Source organism: Lepidothrix coronata, unplaced genomic scaffold (genome assembly GCF_001604755.1).
Source record: "Lepidothrix coronata isolate B3197 unplaced genomic scaffold, Lepidothrix_coronata-1.0 Scaffold284, whole genome shotgun sequence".
Taxonomy (NCBI): Eukaryota; Metazoa; Chordata; class Aves; order Passeriformes; family Pipridae; genus Lepidothrix; species Lepidothrix coronata.
This window is the reverse complement of record NW_016690464.1, coordinates 627,371-634,446: the sequence shown is the minus strand read 5'-3', so window position 1 is coordinate 634,446 and position 7,076 is coordinate 627,371. Positions and strand designations below refer to the sequence as shown.

At 41.1% G+C, this 7,076-nt stretch overlaps 1 long non-coding RNA gene across 1 annotated transcript; it reads right to left on the bottom strand.

Moving 5' to 3' along the window:
- Nucleotides 1–710: 710 nt before the first annotated feature.
- Nucleotides 711–5,051, bottom strand: LOC108508183. Its single transcript, XR_001878333.1, has 3 exons — nucleotides 4,642–5,051; nucleotides 4,389–4,558; nucleotides 711–1,127 (listed from the first exon to the last, which is right to left on the bottom strand). It is a non-coding gene; the product is annotated as an uncharacterized LOC108508183 (long non-coding RNA).
- Between the last annotated feature and the right edge of the window lie 2,025 nt (nucleotides 5,052–7,076).

Below are 7,076 nucleotides of genomic sequence, written 5' to 3'. Positions count from 1 at the left end.
GCAAGCTGAGTTTATCTCAGCTTGGTAACACCTAAGGCAATGTTGAAGCACCGTGTCTTCTCCAAAAATTGCCCCTGCGGTAGTTTGCTCTTATTTAACTCGAGTTAAAAGCTGTGCCTGAAACACCTGACTGTGAACAATTCTTCCCAGTGAAATCTCGTGGAAGCAGAACAAACAATTTTCTCCCTAATAAAAGCAAGACCTTTGAGACTGACGGAGCCAACAAGTTAATCAAGTTTCCTACTAAACAGGAAGTTGTGGGACTGTGGCAGGAGGAGTAAATCTGTGTTTTGGCTAGAGAGAGAGCGGAGAGGAATAATACAAATTAACCACTGCGGGGTTTTGTTTATTTGTCAGGAAAATACCCTTTAAATGTACCACTTTGGGAAATATCCAGTCTGATAAGACTGGCAATAAAATGAAAGCAAGCTGCAGGAGCTTCAGAAAGAGGAAGGGTAAAGCCACCACAGGCATGAGGACCATTGTAATTAAACCAGTCCCACTATTAATATTTCTTAAGATTGCTACCACAACAGTTGTTATTACCACTAATTACAACTGCAGCAATACTTGCACTGCAGCAGAGTTTGACTCTTCTGCCCTGGGGGAGGATCCCAGTGTGTTGCTCAAACATGGAACAAAATTAACAGCCCGAACCCCAAAAGATGGTTTGCTTACAAAGGAGAATAAACTCACTGTTTGTTCCATTCTCATCCATATAAACCAAGCTTCCACTTTCAAGGACTTGCACGTTCTCCTGTCATCTGATGGGCAATTAGTCCAGTGCATCTCACAATGGTGGCAACAGACCAAATCAAGAAGAGAATAAAAGTACAGACAAAAATGCAATCATGTCATTACTGGACAACATATGACCACATTTTGCTTCAAGCTACCAAGCAGTGCTATGGGATGTGTGTATTCATGTGAAAATAAGCCCAACCAGTCATTGAGATATATACAAAATGGATGATTCATGATAATTGTTGCACTGGAATTGCTTGACAAAGAGAGAGAAGAAAGCTGTTGATTACCAGGCACCTCGAGAAAGACCGCAGATACAGATAAATTTAATGTTATGGTCACTGTGGACGTGCAAATTCCTGTCTGCAGACTAACAGACGGGCCTGTGAAAAGAAATGAAGAAAAGCATACTCGTTAGATCCAAAACAACTGGAAAAAGTTGCGCATCCACCAATTCAAAAAGGGTGGAAGTCACTGAGTCACAGCAGCTGAGACCGTTGAATAGGTCAATAACCAGCACTCAAAGGTCCTAATGGGCAGTGCACCCTTTCTAGCCTTAATCCTTTGAAATAGTAATGGCAGTAAAGGCCATAAAGAAAACACATAGATCATAGGCTAGTTTTGGTTCTTCGGCTCTTTGGGATTTATCTTTCTCAAAAAAAGCAGCCTTATTGGACCCTCAGTACACTGGGAGACTTGAAAGCGTAAGTATTTGTTGGATCAAAATATGCATTACTTCAAAAGCATGAAATGCCTTGATATTGAAGGCAATAAATCTTCCTCTGTAAAATACATGCATATATAATTTATATGATAAGCTTAATACCGAGATTTTTAGCTTGGCTTCCAACAGACATGAGGTGCAGGCAATTATGTTCCCTAAGATCGAGTCCGTCTGTCCCCTCTCAGTCCCAAAGAAAATAACTTTTGAGCCCATTAGCCAATATCAACCAATTTTGGCACAGGGATAAAGGGTTTGAGGGTATTAAGTTCCCATATGCGCCGTGATAGTAGGTGGCCAGGTAGGAGTGGCAGACTCATTAGCACATGCCTTGAAGGAATGTCACCAGTGTAGACACAACCCTTTCTCAGACCAAAGAGAGTCCAGAAAGACCTCATGAATGCTCAAATAGGGGCGCATGAACCAACACCTTGAGTCGAAACCCACACCAAAACACAAGACTTGTTGATCTCTTGCTGGTGAATCCACCCATTTCTCCTTCTCCTTTGGTCCCAAAGGCCATGACGGTGCCTTCAGAGCACCTTCCCATCCCAATCCTCACTTACTGCAGTCATTTATTCCCATTTAATGGGAGCCCCCATTGCATTTTTGTGCCTTAACTCATAACTGTCGGGCTATCTCCTAACATATGGAAACAATTCATTTTCTTTGTCATCGTTTGGATCTGAAACTCGGGTACTCTGAAATGTAACTATACATGAATTTCCCTGAACTAATTACATAATATTTATCCTATTTTCTTTAAAGTAATACTTGCTAGCTAAGAAATGAAGAACTGCATTGCTTATAATAAACTCTGCATGCTACATTGTAATCTAAACTGTACAGTTATATATGGTGAAGAACTAAAAGGTTTGAGTTATTCCCCTTGGCAAACATTTTTTTAAGGATTGCTTAAATAAGCAGTACAGAAACCAGATGTCATTTGGTAAGAGTATCTGAATGACCAAAAATTTGCTGTCTGGGTATTTTTTTTTTAAACTTTATAAAAACATGAGAAATTCTTTGGATTTATATCATATTTAGCAGCTGTGAAACAGTGCAAACATCTGTTTGTACCTATAGGGAGCTGACCTACGGGGTCCTCATCTCTTAATCACCAGGCAACAAGCTAGTCTCATATACATAGTTTATTGTTTTCTTTTCAGCTGCCTCCTGCACTTCAAAGTTTTTATACTCTCATGTTCTATTATCACGGCGAGAGGGACAGTTCATTCATTATAAGCCCAGATCTGTGCTCAACAAAATTGCCATAAAGCACCGTGGACACGGAATTGCCCTCAAACACAGCCATAAGAAGCTTTGAGTATGCCATAAAAATTGTTGCTTCCCTCTTTTTTTCCCCAGTATTATTTGTTGTTGGTTTGCTGCTCTGGGTTTGTTGCGGTTTTTTTTTTAACATAAAGGCTGGAAGAACAGAAGATGAAAAGGAACAGAAGTCTTTTTTTTATAGCCAGTCCTACTGTGGAAAGAGGAGTTGACAAGGCAGCTCCATGAGATCCCATACACCATATTTTTCTAGGTTTCCACAGTTGTCAGTTATTATAGGAAAAGACTGCTATCTTCTAAATCCATACAGCATCCCAATGACTGGAAAGGAAGGAAAATAAAGTAACTTTAGTGGATATCCCCTCCCAAAGAGGTTCTCCTGCTATGCCTATGTCCAACACAAAGACTAAGTAAGATCCCACCCTCTGTCAGGACTTCTAAAATAATGCAGAGCTTGGAGGGGAAAACAAATTTATTTGAGAAGGGTTTTGCCCTGCTCATTACCGTGTTATTTAGACACGCACACTCCATCCTTCAGTGATTAAACCAGGAGTAAATTCTTCAGCATCTGTGATAATCTCTCCCTTTCCCCCCCTAATGTACTATTGGCTTTGGGACCTCAAGCTTTATGCAGTGAGAGAAAGGTGCAAACAGTGGGGAAGAAAAGATTTGTGGGCCTTGGACACGAGAGTGGAATCGGCACTCCCAGATATACTGTGAGAGCTTAAACCATACCCTGAACTAAGTCTGAAAACAAATGGGGAAACACTGTATGATTCCATCCCATTACAGTACAAATAAATCATTCCTGGAAATCTAAAACAAATGGCCCAAGCTCAGCTCTATGGATGATCCAAATGCAAAAAAGCTGCTAATTCTAAAAGGCAGATGCAAGTAACCAATTAAGAATGCAGCAAAAAAAAAAATAAAAAAAAATTAAGGAGTGTAACTTGCTTAGCAGGAAGATGTTAAGGCCACTGAAGTGGGTCTTCCAATCACCTTTTTTGGTATTCCTGAGCAAGCATTCTTTTTTGCTTACGTTAATATGGAATGTATTATGACAACGTTCTTATGGATATCCATGCCTTTTGTCTATCAGTACTTGCAGATACATTCAAAACAGCTGCAAATATTTTTTAAATTATGTAAAAGTCCCAAACACTTTGAAAAGAATATTAATATCCCTTTAAAACAGCAGTGTGTTATATTAAATTAAAGATAGGAATTTAGAGAACAAAAAAACCCCGTTGTTAGCATTAACATTTTCACTGCTTTCGAATGCAGTCATCTCAGATAAGGCTTAGAATTATTTTGGTTAAATTTAAAAGCATTATGGTGTTTGCACATTTAGGTGACAAAGCACATAATCACACTTAAGAGATTACAAGGAAGGGTTTGTCTTCTCAAGGCTCAGCTGGTTTTTTACAACTATTTGAAAAGATACATGAATTTTTTTATATAGCACCTCTTCCTCCAGCTTTGCTTCTTTTCAATCTGCAGATCATCAGAGCTGCAGTCCCATTCCTAGGGCAGACGGAGATGCTAATTCTCTTGGTGCTGCTTCCTCAGCCTTTGTCTCTGCAGCTATAATAATTTTAAAAAAATAAATTTAAAAATTTTTTTAAAAAATTACCTTGGAGGGGTTTTCAGAAGGGATCTGGCGAGGGGAGATGTCAGTTCTTGGAATGAACATCTCAACTATCTTCCAGTGATGGCCTTTTCACATCCATGACAAGGAAGTTGGCAGCAGGCAGGGAAGTTATGGGGCTTGAGTGGATCTTCCTGTCCCCTCTGTTTTCCTCTCTTCAGGAAGGAAAAAAAAAACTAATTAGTGCTTTTCCCTGGCCATAGGAGCAATGCCATAGCAAAAGGGGCATTGACCTTACCAGAAGATTGCTGTAAAAACACCACAGGAAAGTGCTGATGATCAATGGATCTCCAAATCCAGGCGCAATTTCTTACAAGTCCTGGCCAAGGGGCAGAATGAGAAACTTCTACCATCATCACACCCTTCCACACGGCATTTTTGGGGAACATCTGCTTTGCAAAGGCAGGAGGACTTGTGACTTGAGTCCAGCAGAAAAGAGAAGGGACTGTGACAAAGCATCCAGGAGAGCTCAAACACCACACTCTGAAATGGTCTCACAAAACCGCACATACGGGAAAATGACCGAAACTTGGAAAAGCGTTTCCTGGCTCTTGGGTCAACCACTATTTTTAATTTTAGGAGACACCCATTACATAACTTGGATGTAGCACAGGCTCCTTGAGCGAGTGCTTTCCTGCATTTCTTCTGGCTGTTTCTTTCCTCGTGGACTGTGACATCACGTCTTCTGGTCGTGTGTGTGCAGCTCCACTTTCTCCCTCCCAGCATGGGCTAATGACATGTCAAAGACCAGGGAGGATGGGCCAAAAAGGAAAAAAATAAAGCTAATTCCATGAGCTAACTCCTTTAGTTACGACCTGTGTACTGTTGTTCCTTTTCTTTTTTTTAATAAACACAAATTTTGTGTCCCATAAATAACATTGTGTTTGTCAGTTCACTCACAGAATAATTGACAGTTAGTGCATGAGACTTTTCAGCACAACAAAATAAGCTTGGTGTTTACTCTTCCCAGAGATACCTATGAATTCTCCACTTCATTTTGTTCCTACCTAAAATACAAGCTATATTCTCCCAAAAACTAACCAGTGACTTGATTGCAGGCAGCTGAGTGCCTTCAAAACTTTTGGAAACAACTAAATAGTTCCCACATCTGTGAGGCTCTCTTACCAATTGGTAAATCAGGATACAAACCCTGGTCACAAACTGCTTGCACTGCTTGGTTGTCTCCAAGTGGTAATTCCTTACTCAGGCTTCATTTTTTTGGAGCAAGTTTGGGATATAACTGGCTTGGTGGTCAGCTCAGGTTATACTTATCTTTGTTAAAAACATGGAAAATTTTCAGTTTATCCCTGTTGAAATATCAGCCCCTGAAATTAACCTCCAATTTATCTGAGGTTGGAAAAATCAGAGTCCCAGGATGGTTTGGGTTGGAAGAGACCTTAAAAACCATCTAATTCCAATCCCCCTGCCATGGGCAGGGACACTTTCCACTAGCCCAGGTTGCTCCAAGCCCCGTCCAACCTGGCCTGGAACACTTCCAAGGATGGGGCAGCCACAGCTTCTCTGGGCAACCTTTTCCAATACCCAAATATTAACCCAGACCAAATTATCATCATAAAACTACCAGATGATTCTTTGTTGGTCACAGCAATCAAATATCAAAACAATACAAAATCTCACTTTTTAATCTGTAACTTTTTAACTACTCGAGTGTTTTGCTCCTTCTGCCCTGCTTGTTTGGACAGAGGCAAAGCAACATATTCAAGGCATTAGTACTTTTGCTTTTCACCTTTACCTTCCGCCTCCTGGGTGGTGTTTATCAAATCTACTTTTGCACCTGTGCCTAATTTAAAGGTTATAGTTCATCCATTAACCCTGCTAACACCACCCAAGAGGCCGAGCAGCAGTATTAATTTAGTGTTGTCTGGAACTCTGCTCCAAACATCAATTAAAAATAAAAAATAAAAAGGTTTCTAAACAATGTTTTTATATATAATTAAAGATATATAGTTAGAGATATATAATTACATATATGTGTTATCTATTATGTTTTTTTATTATCTACTAAAAGTTATATATTATAGATCTTGGCCTAGGAGCACCATTTTTGACACCATAGACTCCTGTCCTGGGTTTCCCTTGAGCCAGCCTCCTTCATGTGTGAAAAAACATTCTGCAATTCAGCAGTGGATGCTTTTTGTGTGGCATTCCCAGGAACCCCAGGAGTCACCACCTGGTCTTCCTCATTCAGCTGAACTATTTGCTGTTCTCTAGGAATGTTTTAGGGTTTCTCCCCCCTCTTGTCCACACCAGCCCTGTGCTCTGTCCTCTCCACCCCTTGCATGGTGCACAGACCCCTTCCCACTGCAGAGGGAAAGCTCTCCCCCAAACTTCCCCTCCAAGGCTCTTGAGGAGGAGGAGAAAGCTTTGGACAGGAAGCACCCAGCTCTTTCCCAAATTCCCTCGGGTTTTAGCAGAGGCTCTGCTGCCCCACAGCTCATTCACCGTGCTGTGCTGAGCTGTTCTCCCTCCCTCTGCAACCGATTTATGGGCTCTCAGACCCCACAAGAAGCAGCACAGAGGAAACCAGCACCTGCACCCAACACACAAACCACCGGAGCAGGGAGCAGGTCCCGCAGGAGGAGCTGAAATTTGCTGTGTCTGCATGTGGAAACAGCTCTGCTATCTCTGCATGTGGTTACCTGGCAATTCCAG